At 36.7% G+C, this 17,153-nt stretch overlaps 1 protein-coding gene across 1 annotated transcript in view; it reads left to right on the forward strand.

Annotated features, from left to right (window-relative positions):
• The window catches only part of ZEB1 (zinc finger E-box binding homeobox 1), a 121,852-nt gene that overhangs the window by 76,549 nt on the left and 28,150 nt on the right, over nt 1-17,153 (forward strand). The gene's annotated exons all lie outside the window — the stretch shown is intronic.

Consider the following 17,153-nt stretch of genomic DNA (forward strand, 5'->3'; position numbering starts at 1 on the left):
CTTGTAGGTCTGTACACCCCATGGTGACAGTGTAAAACCTAAGACATTTTAAATTATTTTGGAGAGGGTATGTCAGAGCTTTGCAAGGTCTTTCATGTGCATCTTGAGTTTCTTGCAACCAAAAATTAGTAGTAATTTTTCTTCACTACAGTGTGTTCGTTTAGCAGTGACCTGAGTTAACTTTAAATCTTACTGTGCACATCAGAACTGTTTATTCAAAGTGTTTAATAGCTGGTGCAGAAACTCATATTGGCTTATTACTAGGAACATGTTACTGATATTACTGCACTGTCATGCTTAATGGTACAAATCGCAGTAGAATTACAGAAAAAAAAAAATTTGGTGGATCCTTTAAAAATTCTTAATAGAATAAGTGGCTACTAACAAAATGCTATCATATAGGATATCTCTCCATAAGTGTTAGTTCATAATTTCACAGGTTTTACCCCATAAGGCACAAAAATGAGAGCAGAATTAGTATTCTGAGTGCACCGAGTTAATGGAGTACTTTAAGATCTAGATACTGTTTAAATAAATATATTGTAAAATTAATCTGTGTTACTTCTGTTCTTAAGAACTAGATTGTGCTTTTTACAGAGCAGGGTTGCTGTTTCCTAGGTGTGTTCAAATTATGACAATATATTCTTTCAGCTGTTCTAGCTGATAACAACACTCTTCACTCAACTTCCTCAAAACACTGCCCTGCTTTAGCTGGCCCAAAATGAACATGACCTTCCACTCAGGAGTTGGCTGGTTTGTAGCGTTGAATGTTTCCGTGGTAGGTAGTCAGTCAAAATGCCTGGGAATTCTCCTGGAGAAAGGCACCTATATATAATGTGGCTTGAAGAAAAGAGTATGTAGCTTTGCAAAATAGAATTTAATTTAAAAAATAAAAATCTTTGTAATAACAAAATTCTGGAACTCTGTAAGTTTTTCTAAGTATGTGAAATGCTTTATATTGCACTTATATTGTTAATGTATGGCTTATTCTCATAAAAATGCATTAAGATGGTACTATTTAATCTAAAGAAATATTACCTAAACTTGCTGTCGAATTGAACATTCTAGGGTAGGCGCATATATATATATATGTAAGTATCTATAGGTATGCACTCTCACATCTTTTTATTTCTTCAAGGTTCCTACCTTTTCTGACCTTCTCTTGTCCGTTTAACCTCATTTCAGTGTTACTCGGGAATGTAGCGCTGCTGTCCTTCCCATACACTATTTATTGATGGTCAGCAGCCACGTTATAATTTGAGTAACTACTGAGTGGAGTTATCTCAAATTCTCATCATCCTGGCCAGCCTGAAACTTTTGCATCTCAAAAGTCACCTGTTGTTCAAAACTCCTCGTCACAGAGAGTTTAAATCATTTTTGTGTTGAGGAAGCTTGGTTCCTTTTATGTTTTTTAATGACTCTAAGTTGATATGAGTGGTAATATGACATTGTACTAAGTCAGAGAAGGAACCTGGACTGAAGCCAATGTGGGGAATGTTCACATGTGTTTCTCTGCACTGTGTAGTAATGTTGAGGTTGGAAAAGTTTAATTACCCACTCTACTCCCTTTTTTTTTTTTTCTTTCCTTACTAAATACTTGTGTGGCCTTGAGTTTGTTAATCAACAGACCTCATAAGTGAGCCAGATGATGTATTGTTACAGTACCTTTTACAGCTGCTATTTTCCGGAGTACAGTGATTACCTGCAGTGGCCAAAACTAGTTGCTTCCTATTTAGAGTGCAGTAATTCCTAGCTGATCTAAATTTAGCTGGTAAAACAAAGTTGATTTTCACGCTTAAGAGGTTTTTTTAAGTCATGTAGTATTTAAACTGTAATGTGAAGCTTTGTGACTCTGGTCTTAATTTTTTGCTCCTTATCTCTATAATTTCCTCATTCTCCAAAAAGAAGCAATGTGTCATTTATATCAGTTTGCAAAAAGATGGGTGTTCTGAAGGCAAGGGTAAATTTGCTGACTCCTATTTCCAGGGAGGAATATTTATTTCACCCCACATGTTGCGTGTTAGGCTTTAAAAAAAAAAATAAGTGGGACGAGATCTCATAGGAGTCTCTCTCAGGTTTTACCAGTCTACAACAGACGTCTCAAGCTTCTACACAGTGTTTTTAACCACAGAGGTTCATCACAATATTTCTCTTTCTTAACAGTCCAGGAATTGAGAATAGTTGTCAATCTGACTTGGATCCTAAGAGCAGTGCAAATGTATTTGGCTATTACTGGTATATACCATAATATTTTCAACTGTTTCATTAGACTTTTTACCAGGCAGCACTTCATACTGCCTGTAACAGTTTTGAGTGTTGTACTGTCTGTCCGGTGGGAAGGAAAGTTAGGACGGCTGTTAGATATGAAGTCTTTCCATACAGCCCTCAGCACGGTGGAAATGGATCTGTTTCCCTGTGCTCCTGCCTTTCCCAGAAGTGCTATTTCTGTCAGGCCACCTTGCAGAGTTGTGGGTTTTTTATTTTGTAAACCTTGCTCATCTCATTTTTCAACGTTCATTTTGGCCATTTGTCTCTCATGGGCAAATTGGTTTCCTATTCAGTGATGACTTCTCAGTAGCCTTCTGCGCACTGACTGTGCTTTGTTGTAATCCTCCATAGACTTCCCTACACCTCCCTTTCTCTAATGGCATCGTGGCTTTCAAAAAACCACAGTCGTAGTCAGGGGTTGGCTTAGCCCCTCCCTGATCCTGGTCATTTTAGGAAATCATTATAATTTTAGTTACACTTTTAATTATAAAGATGTCTCAACTATTTTTAGGAGAAAGAGAAGTTTAGGTAGATCTTGAAAATGGGTGAGGGTATCTTATTGGAAACATTATCAGAGGTTGGAAAACATATTTCTTATTTCACAAGTTCCAAAAGCCAAGTACCTATGTATTGCATGAGACGAGTAGTTAAAAAAAATGCTTTACTAGGTATCATGTATACACTTAATATTTTCAGTAGTCAATTAGCTTTAAGATTGTGAGATCTTTTTCCCCTTAATTATAGCATTTTCTGCTACAGAAGTTTAGACAGAGATATTATCATGTCATCATGTTATGTCTGCTCTGAAGTTCCCAGCTTTGCAAGATATTTTCTTCTTCATTAAGACTGTTTTGATAGATAGACTATCATTCTTCAAGGCTAGCAGTGCTGTTTTCTCAGGATGTTACTTCACTTTTTACAGAAAACAGTCTGAAATAGTTTACTAGTACATCTAATAGCTTGCTGCTTCATCTGAATAGTTAATATTGAGAAGTGAATGAGAATTTTTTTAATTTAGGCTAGTGCCTGAATTTAATATTTCTGTGTTAGAGCACATATGCAAGTCTGTATTTCAACAAGAGGGTCTTTTATGTTTCCCTGGTTTCCTTGAAGAGGAAAGGAGCACTTTCTCGGTGCTCATTTGAACCTTCATCTCTCTCTTATGGGGAGGTGCTGTAGTGTCACAGAGTCAGCATGGCTGTGCAATTCTGGAAACTCATGGCATTCTCATACCTCCTTTGTAAACCTGACTTCTTTTGAAGCATGTGCTAACTATGCCTGTGAAATATCGTGATGGCTGTTTGATGGTTATGCTTCGACACGGGGGCTGAAGAGCTGGTTTGTCGAGTTCTTGGTCCAAAAATCTGGGTATAATTGCCTTCGCAGGTAAACTTGGTAGCTATATGTGAACAATTTGTGTAGGAATGGAAGGGTGCAAATCCAGATCAGAGTTTTAAAAGAAGTTAACAACCCTGCTTTTGGAAGCATCTATCATTTATCATTTGATCTTCAGAATAAAATGAGATCTTGCTAAGGTGTGCTGTGCACTACATTCACAGCCTTTTGAAGTGAAGAGGTTAGTATGGCAAAACATGTTTATTTCCTTAATATAATGTCAGAAATATCAATCAGGTTTCATTCTGATTTATATAAATATACAAAGTTCTATTTAAATGTGTAAAAACTGACTAATGTATAATTTCCTATTATTGTTTCAGCAACATATATTATCCTTACAGAATGCATCTTTTGAAAATTAAACTTTTCTTTAAGCTATGTGCTTCCATTTAAACAGGATAAATGAGACCTTTCATAATCTCATGTATCCACCTGTTTAAATAGAACACCAGGGAATGTCTACCCTTGAAATCCAGTAAAACACTGTAAATCCATTGCCTGATGTTTCACTGTCTCTTTATTTGTGCTCCTACACTGCAGTAGGTATCTGGAATGATAGCTGTTCATTATCTTGCAAAATGAATAAGCCACACTTAGAATTTAGATGGTGCTTTATTTCCCACTTCACACAAATAAATTATATAAATGGTCAGTGGTTTAATATTTTAAGAGAATTGAAAGTCAGTAATGTGAAAAATCTGTAATGTAAAAATTAATATTGCAAAAACATAGTAGATAATTAAAAATTGGAGAGACTGGGAACTTGTCATACCAATTCCAGACAGTAATCTTCTACTGCCAGTGTTTTGGTTGATTAGCTGTGAATATAAATGCAAAAAATTATATGCATTTCATATATGAATATGTGTAATAAACTCATGTTATTCAAGATGCAAAACTGCATGAAGCAAACCAGATCATCCAAATTACGTACTAAAACTCTGTCCATCCATATTTTGGTATTCTAACATCTCTTTGTAATCTTTGTTTTCAGAAAAGGTGAAATAGGAATGTCTGATATAACACTGTCATGATAATAACATATAATCTCTACAAATTAGTTACCTTGAATCCAAAAGTCACGACCCATATTTTGAAAACTGAAACCTAGAACACCACTAAAAATGCTCTTCTGTTATTACGTGAAATCAGAATGAAGCCAAAATGTAGCTTGTCAACTTCAATGAAAATTTTAAGAAAAAAAAAAAAAGTCCCTTCTCCTGTGCCATAAGCAGGGGACAGCCAGGGGAGTTACTTGAATACTGGAGTGTTTAAACCTATAGTCAGAATAAATAGCTGACCATTATGTATTTAACAAACTTAGCTCTCTTTCAAGAGGTATGTTTAAGAAATTAATTAATTACACATTAAGAAAAACTATTGTGAAATATGAAATGAAAATAAAATTATACTGTCTGAATAATTTTTATAATTTATTAATTTGTAATTATACAATATGTGTTGCATAATTTATTGTTCTGTTAATCTAGGAATGAGTAAAGAAAATTGTCAGGGCTTCATAAGATGTGTGATTCATATGTGGGGATATCTCTACCATGTATAAAATTTTCTTAATGCTGAGGACTTTTCTAATGGCACCTTATGATAGTTGGGGGCAAGAAAGAATTGCTGTAATAGACTACTTTTGAGTATAAAATGTGGCACTTGGGCTGTCATTCTTCTGCCTTCTATCTAAGAGGATCTCCAAACTTTAGAGCCAAACAGTTATTCCTGTTTTACAGTCTTTTTATTATCTGTGAAATAAATACTTACTGTATATAAACCTAGATAGTGATGTTATATGAAATCACCAGTATTATGAAATATATAATATACATATTTCAATAAGCATGTCAACTGTATCTTCCTGAAGAATTAACCTGTAATGGTTCCTGAATTAATGGCACAAGATTCAGATCAATTCAGGCATGAGTAAGGCTCTGTAAGAGAGGAATTATTTCACACAGTGACTGACTTGGCATTATGGAGTGATTTTGGTTACAATTGATAATTTGTACTAACCTGCATTTTTATGTATAATGCTAAAACACAGCTGTCAAGTTTTTAAGTATGGATTAAGGTAATTATCAAACTCTAATTCAGATCAAGTCTTTAATGAGGATAAATCTAAAGCAACTGTATTACAGGTGTATTCAGTTTATGCTACAGTTATGAGCAAAATTGGATATTGCGCTTTTTTAGCAAGTTGGTCAGTATGAGGGAACTTGTAGGTAGTTTTGAAGCATGCTACTATGGTATGTGTCTGTGTTTTATGCCTATATATCTCTTACTATGATTATCTCCATCTTGCTGCAATCAACTAAACTCCTGTAACTGATCACATTCTCTCAAACGATTGGTACCCATTGGTACCTAGTAGCAATAAATGATGAGACAATTTTCGGTGGCTCATCTTAAACTTGGTGACACTTATCTATGTGCATGGGTTAACTTTTACTGTAGTAATAAATGACACATTTCTAAAAATCTCTCTCTGAGAAAGTAGTTAATGATCTTGCCTTTTAAATACTTCTCTTAGCTAACTTTTTTTTGTATGTGAGTTCTATGAAGGAACAAAGTGTCAAGAATCTGGAGTAGGAACTGTGTAGAAGCAATGTGGTCATCTTATAAATAGAGCATTTTGAACATAAAGCAGAGTGGTACAGTCACCAGAGGACAGGTGATTTTTGAGAGGTAAAACAGACTATGTAAGACAAGGAAATACTTCTTCCTTTCAGCCTCTTCTCAGTTTAGTTTACTGTTTCCAGTTGTTCAGTAATTGGAGGTACTAAAAGATGAAGGCTTCTCAGATATTTGTACATCTCATGCTTAACTTTAACGATCACCACGCTCAGTTGTTTCGGAGGCAGTAAACCATTGTGGCCATCAGACTGTACGTGGCTGTGAGGGACATCAGTCGGATGTGTAGGTTGTTTTTTCCAGTCTTCTGAGCAAAATGATAGACTATAAAACTAATACTTGTGACAGAAATGCAAACTTGCCTGGGATGAAATAGAATGTAAGGGAAAGTTTCCTAATTTTTACCTCTTCACTTGGGAGCAGAGAATGATTAGATCACTGCTGCCTACCCAAAAATTGGTCCCCACAGTATATTCTTTGAAAATTACGATTTAAAAAAAAAAAAAAAAACATCAGGATTTTATCTATTTTATATTTATGTCTGTATAATTTTATGGGAAAATTATGCATGTTCTTTAGGAGAAGAAAAATGGGTAGAGATTTAGTCAAATGTTCCTGCCTGTACATTACATGGCTGTCCCTACCTCCTATTTGGCGTTTATTTTGTACACGTGCATTTACAAATATAAATACTTGTTAAAACTTTCATGTTGAATAGGAGAGGTTTTGTCACCTATAATGAGTGAACACTTTTCTGCATTTTATGAGGCTGCCTGAGGGACAGCATTTAAAATGGGGGAGCTGTGAGAGAGAACATCAAACCAAGGTATGGCTGCTCCCATGCTGAATGTTTAAAGCTGTAATGAAATTATTGAAATTTTTTTTTTCCAGTGGATCAAAAAAAAATCTTGGAGGTGATTTGGTTCTTTCTGTTCACTACTCTAAGTTTTTATAAATACTTCCTTAAAGTAATACACTTCAAGTTTTTCAAAAGTTCCTGACGGCAGCAGTTGACATGGAATTACACAGAGTTAAGTTCTCATTTGTAGAAAGCTCTGCAACCTTGGCTTGTACAATGGTGATAACAGGCAAACGGTGTAGTTAATTTTCTCATATAGCTTCGGCTGTATTGTTTCTGAATGTTAATTTTTTTCTTATGGGACCATTTTTAGTATTTCCAAACCTATAAGCACCTTGTAATAATACCATTTTTCAAATTATGCTGCCACTGAGAATTTTTGTATTTGCATGTAGAATTTACATCAATCCAGAGACTAGAAGGAGGGAATATTTGGGCAATAGTTAGCTTTTTCATTAGAAAAAGGACCATCATTTGCAAATCCAATAGAGAAATTACCATTGCAAGTCTCTCTGTCTCACTGAAAGACTGAAAGCCTTCGTCTTGCAAAGCTATAAAGCTTCCATTTTTAGCACAGGAGAGCTGCAGAGTAATGAAAAGTCTCAAAGCAGCATGCTGAAAATTACATTTCTTAAATTACTTTTCTTAAGTAGCCCTAATAAGATAAATATTTCAAAATCAGGTTGTTTTTATATGATGATACATACACAAGTCTAATTTTAGGCTATCAAACCTGAAAATGTGTATGTAAGTATGTGTATGTATGTATAAATACATAAGCTTATGTTTTCCTGTGTTTTTAAATTATTTTTGGACCAAGACTAAAAACTTCAAATACTGTCTGTGTACTCTCTACTTCTCGCCTCTGGACTGATGTCAATTCTGCATGCAGACAAATTCCTCCTATGAGTGCTGGAGTTGATTTTAAAGCTGTTTCCTGCCCTTATAAGTTCTATAAATTTTTAACATGTAGCATTACAGCATCTACAAAGCCCTTCAAAGTGACATACATTTGGAGTCTAGCGTTTCTAGGAAAGGCTTATATAGTAACTCAGTGTACAACTGCTGTGATTGTATTGCTTGGATGATGGACAGTTAAAACTATAAGGTATATGGGCTACCTTAAGAACTCCCACCTGGTGACCCAATGGTCCTCTGTATTGAGGCCTCTTGTTGAAAGGTCTGCCTGCATAGTTTTGGTGATCCTTTCTAATAAGCATGAAACCAGCGTCCCCAGTTGAGCTTGTCATCTGCAGTCTCTGGAGTTATCTAAACACACACGGCTGCTGTTGGCCGGTCATCTTACTAGATGATACTTGGTAATGTTCAGAGATTATGACAATCAGCACTGCAGATGGGAACAACCATGCCTATGATCTTAAGGTATTTCAAGCAAGAGAAAGAAAAGCTTTTAATTCAAGAAGCAACCCAAAGGCAGGAGGTGGTGGTGGTGGTCTCTCTTTTACTGGCTGATATGCACTGCACATGACAACAGTCCTAAAGCTCCATCACCATTCACTCATCTTTAACCCTGCACTGCAGTGCTGGGTGATTTGGGTAGTCACTGGCGTCCATGTCTTCTGCGCAGCCTTCTTCGGTCTCCCAAAGGTAATTTTCAAGCTTTCCTGTGTTGCCATTGCAGTTTCCCTGTCAAGATGTTTGCTAGCGGTGTAGATCCAGACTCTTTTTGAGGAGTATGGTATTCAATCCATAGAACTTGTCACACAACCTCATCTGCTTTCATCTCTAGGAGACAGTGGTTACTGGTTCTGGCCGGCACCTGTCACCACAGGCTCTTGGCTGTCCGGAAAGACCACATATAGCTTTCCTGTCAGTTGCTGGTGTCCTGCACCCAGGAGTCTGTCAAGAATTTGATTGATCCCTTCAAAAGTATATTATGAAAAGGAGTATATGACCGGGTTGCTTGTAGGAGAGAGGAACAGGGTAGATAGCCCAAGAGGTCCCTCGCCTCTACAGGCTGAGATTTTGGTGCCAGTAACATTTAATCATTTTTGTAATGAATGAGCAATGGAAAGTTTTGTCCTTCAGACTCTACAGGCAAGAAGTGTGTGTCCCTTCCACAGGTGTTTGGTTGCAGATGCCCATCCTTCAGTGTCTTAATTCAGATCAGGACTGTGGCTTTGAAGTGAATATCCTGATTGTCCTGTGCTTTGACTTGGGAGCATCCCTTTTTTTATACAAAATGAGAAGATAGGCTCTGGAAGCATGCTTAAATGTGTTGCAGCCACTAAGGAAAATTTACTCCTGAAGACCAGCCTAGAGCTAGTTTTATTAAGAGACTGCCTGAAACTCAGAGTGTTTCACCCTATATTTCTGTTTCTCTTCCGCCATGCTGCCTGCTAGTGTGGGTACGAGCTTGCTGTCCTTGCCATCAGAACCAGAAAGTCTTACAAATCCTTTACAATCAGTGAGACTTGTTTTCAGGTCCCTCTCCTGACTTGGTGTTGGGCTCAGCATCCCAGAAATAACACAGAAGTAAAATCTAATGTCTTAGGTATGTGGTTTGAATAGTTTGGGAGGTATGGAGGGAATACGTGTATTTTTCTGCCCAGAACTCATCTTAGTCATGGGCAAAGCAGATAGTTGGCTAAAGCAGCTGCCTGCCAGGAGCAGCCAAAGCAGCAGATTCCCCAGCTGCTCTCTGCTGACTGCTGTTATGCACCTTCGTGGCAGAAACTCCACCGTGTCTGCCCCACTGGGAAACCTGGAGCTGCTTCTGCTTCTGGATTTCTAAATAGTATGCTACCAAACTGTCCTGTTAATCATATCATATGGGACTAAGCTAACCCTAAATCAAACTAACAATCAGATGAACAAAGGCAAGCAGCAAAAAATTTAATCACTGAGACTGGAATATTTGCCAGATTTGCTCCAAGTATCACTTATGTCATCTCAGAGTCTACTGCCAGAGCTTTAGCCATTACCCTAATGCTGGGGAACTGGCTCTGACTTAGATCATCAGGCTTTGCTCCAGGCTTTGCCATATTGATAGAAAAATTCAACCTCAAGGGTCAGTTTATTTTTAATGTCAAATACTGATTGATTTTAAAACCATGATTTAAAATTGACAAGCAGAAAATCTGTATTTAGACCACTGATTTTAATGTGTGTTGTGTAAGCCAAGCCAAATGCTTAGTCTTACTTTTGGTACAGCATTTAGAGCATGTTTTAGTATGCAGTCTACTAGCAAAGCATTTATTTGAAACTCAAAGTTTCTTTGAGTTGACCAGAAGACCAAACAATCAGGTACATGTGTACTAGGATAATTTATATACCTCAGTGCATATTAAGATTCGTGAATTTTATGGGTTTTATTGTGTCAATCAAAATGTGTGTCAAGCTGCATTTGACTGGACATTGGTATTCAGTTAAGAGGTGTAAAAACGTTTTGGAAGATATTTTTATTAGTTAAACAAAATTATCAGAAATGTGCTTGGTACATGTAAATATTTAGCCTTACATTTTTACAACTATTGATGTATTTACAGAGCACACATGGGAGATATAAGTTCAATCCCTTCAGGCAGAAGAAGGACTGAATCCAGGTCCCCTTTTCCTGTGTGAGCATGCTCACGTGTGTATATGTCTAAATGAACAGAGAGTCAACCTTTTATATATAAAATATAGTTCAGTTCTCCACAGTTATAGCATATATACTGTCCTTAAAAGCAGAATGATTTTTCTGAAAATTTCAAGTATGCTTTTAAATTAAATTTTAAATGGATTATTTCAGAAAAAAAAAATCTCTGGCAGGGTTTGTTTTTTGTGGGGGTTTTTTGTGTTTTTTTTTTCTTGAATGATTTAATTAAGAGTATAATACAGTTTCCTCACACTTTTCATGCAATGAGATCTCATTGTAGTGTATTTTTACTGAGTTCTACAAGCTGCCTCCACTTGTTGTAATGTGTTCTGCTACCTCCACTCCCCTCTGTAGTGCCGCTGGCTGTCCCAGGACTATGGGAATTCACCCTTCTGACTGAGTGAGGCTATAACGCGATTGGGAAGCAGTGAATATTTTCACTAAGGGTTGCTTGTACTTGTTTGGGAAATAATGACAGTGTTTCCAAAAAGCCAGGCAGTAGTAAGGCAGTTCAATTCTAGGTAAATAAAATTGAAGCAGTATAAGTGGAGAGAGGAGCAGGGTCCCATGATGGGTTCTGACCTGATTGTGTTACCATCCAGGAACAGCATTTCTGGGGCTACAGAACATGAAACCTGTCGTCGTGTCAGTTTAACTACTTGTAGCAGTCAAGAAAAGTCCTAGAATATGACTTACATTGTTAGAAAAGGGAAGAAAACAGCACATTGTCATGCTGCTATTCTAATCCATGATGCATATGCATCCTGAATGCTGGGTGCAGTTCTAGGTTGGCATCTCTCCCCCATGTAAACACAGCAATGCAGCAGAAACGATGTCCAGAGAGGTGCAGAAAAAATGATCAGTGGAACAGGTTCTGTATGAGTAAGAAGTGGACAAGGACTCTTCCCATGGGAAGGGGGGGCTGTGCAATGGAGAGTATAAAATCATCATGAACAGCGTAGAGGACACAAGTGGGGAGGATTTAGGGGACAGGCACTGAATCCAGTGCAGAGCAGATTCCAAATCAACAGGAGAAAGTTATTCTTCCCACAGCACAAAGGTGTGAAACTGATTGCCTCAGAATAATGTGGGCACCAAAATCTTTGTGAGTTCAAAAAGTAACCAGACAAATTCACAGAAAATGAGGCTGTTAGGTATGAAGACAATTTAGAAATTCCAGGAGCCAAAAACCTACTGGAAACAGGTGGAGAATTTTAGGAGAAGCATCAACGTATGCCTTCCCTTTTCTGAAGCTCTTCCCTGTATTTCTGCTTCAGACGGTAACATGGTTCTGTATATATTATTGCATGGAAGGTACTTACTAATTTCAAGTGTAAACTGAGAAGAAAATATGCAAAGAACATAAAGGTCTAACTTTACTAAAGGTACTGGGCACCTTATCAGTGGAGACGCGGAAGTATGGCATTTCAGTTAGGAGTAGTAATAAAATTAATAGTATACCCTAAAATCTATATATAAAATACTGAATGCTAAATTATCAGGTTTCTGCCTTTGCAATATATTTTGCTTAAAATATTTTTAAGACGAGAGCAAAGTAATATGTAGGTGCAGGTTTTCAGTTGAGCTGACGGAGTAAATGGTTTCCAAGAGATGATTGTAGGCTGTCAGAGCAGAAATCCATGAACCAAGAATGCACTACACAGAGCACAGTTGTTCCAGTTTGTGGAGTCAAAGGTTTCTTTTCTAACAGTATTCGTGAATAAGCTGTCAGAATTTTTTCTTATTAGAACTTGGAAGAGCTTTTAGAAGTAGGATTTCTAAAAGATTATAATCTCTCATACCTCTTCTAGATCTCCAGCCTTTTCAGTGTTGAGATACTGAGCCCACACAACACACGTCTTGGATACATGTGTCCAACCTCTTAAAAAATTCATGGGTGTTTGTCTTAACTCACGAATTCCTAAAAGTTTGTTTTTTCAATGGAGGTAGATAGGATTTTGGATTAAGTATGGAGAGGTATAAAAGAGACAAGTGGTAAGAATGTTGGACCAGACTCTACATAAAAGACAGTGACCACTGGCAAGTATTGAAGAAAAAATTGTAACAGATGAGGTTCAAAGCATCCTTCCCTCTGTACACTTCCAGATCCTGGTAATCCATATTAGAGGTTACAGGTCAGTTCTGTTGAAGCCCGTCCTCTCTTTAGTGCAGTTCTCTGCTGTTGACACCTGATCTCAAATTATTCCGATACATATTCCACCATGTACTTTTTTCCTGTTGAGATGAGTACGTTGCTATCAGAATTTGAGTGATGTGAACTTGATTGGGTCATTCTTAGTGTCGGGAATGTTGTCTTTCATGTCATCTAATGATTCTGAGGGCAGATCTGGATGGGGGAGCGGTGAGCGGGTACTTGCTGGCAGCTTTTTGAGGCGCTTTCCTTCTACTTCCACCCACATCACTCACTGTTTTGGGGACTCTCCCATTACAGTATATGCTATGGAAACAGTGAGTCCTAGAGTCTTTCATCACCGCCATATTAGTGTTCACCTTACATTTCCTGGGTTTATTGGTTTTAAATCAGAGAACTGAAGATTGTTTTCCTTTTAAATACCAGGTTTGAATTTGACAAGATATGTATTGTGGTTTCCTAGCTGTATTCAACAAAAAAGAAATATATTTCTCTGTTTTAGCTCTTTAATTGCTAATTCTATTGAAACATATTTCTTTTTTAATTAGAATTGTGCAACATCATCATCTTCTCTGCATTTAGGACTGTAAAAATCCAGAAAGCAAAGCTAATTTTCTGCAATTCATTTTGCAGTCATTTACGCTTAGAGCAATGAAAGCTTCAACTATGGATACTCATTTATTCCTTAAGAATCAGGATACCATAGCAAGACAGTGATCAACAGGAAATGAAGTAATTATGATTCATACGATGTATTTTTCATGTATTGTTTTTAAATGAATATTTTGTCTTTATTTCAGAAGATACGTAGTAATGGTATAAAAAATATATTTATGGAATACATATTTAGTCTTCAGTGTCATTTGTAATACATATGTTGAAAATAAGGCCACCTTTTCTATTAATCTGTGAAAGTAAAGCTGAAATTAATAATGTTTAATAATGTACATTTTAATGCTAAGTTTGCCTACTATATGGTAGCAGGGTAGGCCTGTATGTCTGTTACACATCGTATGTGCTTGCATGGTGACCTGTTTTCAGAGGCTTACAGCCGTGGTTCATGGTCTGAGTCAGACTTAGCTATTACAGTTGAAGATAAGATTCCCTTCAGTGGTCTGCTTCTTCTCTCCTGCTGCTGATGGCCGTCCCCGGAGCAGCGGTGGCCAAGGGTGACGTAACCTCTCTATCCATCCTTGCTTTTCACAGAGCAGTGTCTCATCATGGAGACATTAATTGCTGTTTGTGCCAGTTTTCTGTGATTCAGGCTGAATTATTTTGTTTAGGTAGTCGCTACTTTTAAATTACGTTGAAATATTTGTAGTTACTTCATTGGAAAGCTGTAACTGTTCTTCTAAGTGAGGCTTTGAATGTGTTTTTTATTTTCTGCATGGAATATTTGGCCAAATTAGAAGCCCCTTGAAGTCATCATTTATGTATATTCAATTGAATTTCTTTCAGAGGTTGTAAGCAGTAGTGTCTACATATTGCTTTTATATTGAGTATATTTCAATCTCTATCCAAAAAGGTTTAATTAAATTTATTCCTCCCAACTTCAGCAGTTACTGTGGTGCCAGCCATCAAGCAAGGCTCGTGAGCTTATTGTCCTTTTCTTTCAGTGGTGGCTGTTCTGAGGAAACATCAAGGGCGAGAGGAGAAAACACGCAAAATGATGTGCAGATAGGGAAGGTCTAAATTTGGCTCTAGGATTGAACTGGAGAAGGGAGAGGGGGCGGATGGTTACCCCTGGAGCTGGATGCTGGGTGCTGTAGTTCCAGGGTTTCTTTAATGTCTTCATACCGCTGTGAAACATGTAGCCAAAAATGTGTCTGAAGCAAACGAAGATAGCAGCCTGCTACTTCCACCCCTTAGTCTCTTAGGGCACCAGGAGCCAGATATGCATTGCTGAAGTGAAGCTTCACAGCCATGCAGGCATCAGTATGGTACCATGTAATGGGAATTTAATTTTAATTAGCTAAAAGTGCAGTAAATTACGGGGTTTGATTGTTTTTAACCATCATTTCTATTAAGGAATATTAATACATTCTTTGAAATCAAACACTTGACTTTCAAAGTTGAGCATTCAAAAAAAGTTGGAAAATGTCAGAATGAAGATTGTTCAAACTGTTTTAATTTGTCCCTTGCATGTATGCATAATGATAAGATCTTTAATTATGTGATCACATAATTTTTTCACAGGAGGAATGGTGCCCAGAAAATGAATCAGGGCTGTTTATTAAAGGAAGCTGTTGCCTCCAGAACCCTTGCCTTAATTGCTGAAAAGCATAGTAATTTAAGTAGAGGGCTGCAGGAATCAAAAGCATGCTCTCTAAGGCATCTGAAGGCTCCACTGAAAGGCTGGATTTTATGCTCTCTCTTTCAAGGAGTTTTTATGTGATTCTGGAAGGTCACTTATTTCGGAGGTGATGTCTATGTTTCTAGTTGCCGTGGCATGCAGGCCAAGGTACCTGGGCTCTGAGCACAGCTGCATTTGGAATGAACACAAGTGTGCTTTGAATATATAAAATGCTGTAAAAATGCAGAGTCCTCTGAAAAGTAAGGCCCGAAATGCCTTACACTGACGTGGCAATGCCAGGATTGATGAATCCTCTGGTTTTTAAGTAGCCAGTTTCTTCTCTCTAAAATGGAGGTACCACCTCCCTTCTGCAGTACAGTTAATTATATGTTTTGAAGCATTTCTGCTGAATGCCATGTAGGGAAATTATATATAAGATCATATAGTTATATAATGTAGAGTTATAATATATTGTATATATATATATAATATATCATATCGTACATATAATGAGGAATCCCATTTTGTCTAACATCGTGTATTTTTTTTTCTCCATAAGTGTAATTCTTCAGGACAAACTTTCTGATTATATTTTCATTTTCCATAAAAACACTCTAAATCTAAGGGAATCCACTTAATTTCCCAAACTAAACAGGAAGTCTATTTTTGAAAATCAAGTATACATTATCTACATTACTGAAATCTGGACTTATGCCAGATCCCTGCTCTTATTGATCATCTTTGCATGTGGCAAAGGTAAATACATTGGTGGTTTATGTTAATAATCCTCTACATCTAAGTACCACAGTAAAACTCAGTTAAGACAACAGACTAAAATAATTTTTGCACTTCCTCCTGTTTTATGTCTGTTCTTACACTTTTTTTAAAGTTGCATTTACCATTTGTCAGGCAAATAAATTGGCAAATCTCTTCTGCTTTGGTGAGTGAATACATGCATATCTTCTCTTTCACACAGTGTTACAGTATTCCTTACAGTATCTATTTTACTTTGCAAAATCAGTTACAGACTATAAAGTGAATATTAATTTTTCAATTTAAATGGACTAGATATTTTAGGCAATTTGCCTAAATTTGTTGTCTTAGAAGAGGTCGATACTGTGAATAGCAGGACATTACTACATTTTTCAAATAATAGTATGTGTATAAAATATGGAAACATGAAATTATTGTTTTAAATTCAAAAGGCTCTTTTGTCACGCTTATGCATGTTCTAGAGGAGATGTTTTTCTCCTGAATTGGAAGGAAATGAGATAGTAGCCTGTCAGTTCATAATGTTACTCACTTTCCTTGCTTAAATGCATTTTTAAATTACTAGAATATCTACTTTTTTTTAAAAAAAAAACTGACCAGAAAAGCAGGAGTCTAATTTGTTATTTATCTACCTTAATAGGCAGGATTTCACATGAAAGAATCAGTCTGGCTTCTCATGTGCTAACAGTGATAGGATGCAGGTATCATAAAGTAGTATGATTATGTGCCTCCCAGGTATAATTCTGATAACCACTGAAGGAGTACTGCAGCCAAGACAAGTCTTGTTAGTTTACTCATCGATCAGTTTATTCACTTTCTTGAACTGTATTTTGAAGCGTTTCAGTAAGAACATCAAACTTGGCAGCAAAAAAATTATGCACATATGGATCTAGATGCTTAATTTTTTAACTTCTGTGTGAGTAACAAGACATTTCAACAGATTGTGAAAGTAATTTTTTTCTATATACATAAACCTTACAGTTTAAGTTGATATGGCTGTAACTGATCCTTTGTGCTTACATATGAAGACTGTTTTAATAATAATCTGCTCCCATATGTCAGAAACATACATATCATCGTGAAATCCTTTGTCCACAAGACTCTCACAGTATGTTCTCCAGGCTGAAAAAGCAGAATTATTACCTTTTCATAGTAGCTGGGGAAAATGTCA

This window comes from Phalacrocorax carbo, chromosome 2 (genome assembly GCF_963921805.1).
Source record: "Phalacrocorax carbo chromosome 2, bPhaCar2.1, whole genome shotgun sequence".
Taxonomy (NCBI): domain Eukaryota; kingdom Metazoa; phylum Chordata; class Aves; order Suliformes; family Phalacrocoracidae; genus Phalacrocorax; species Phalacrocorax carbo.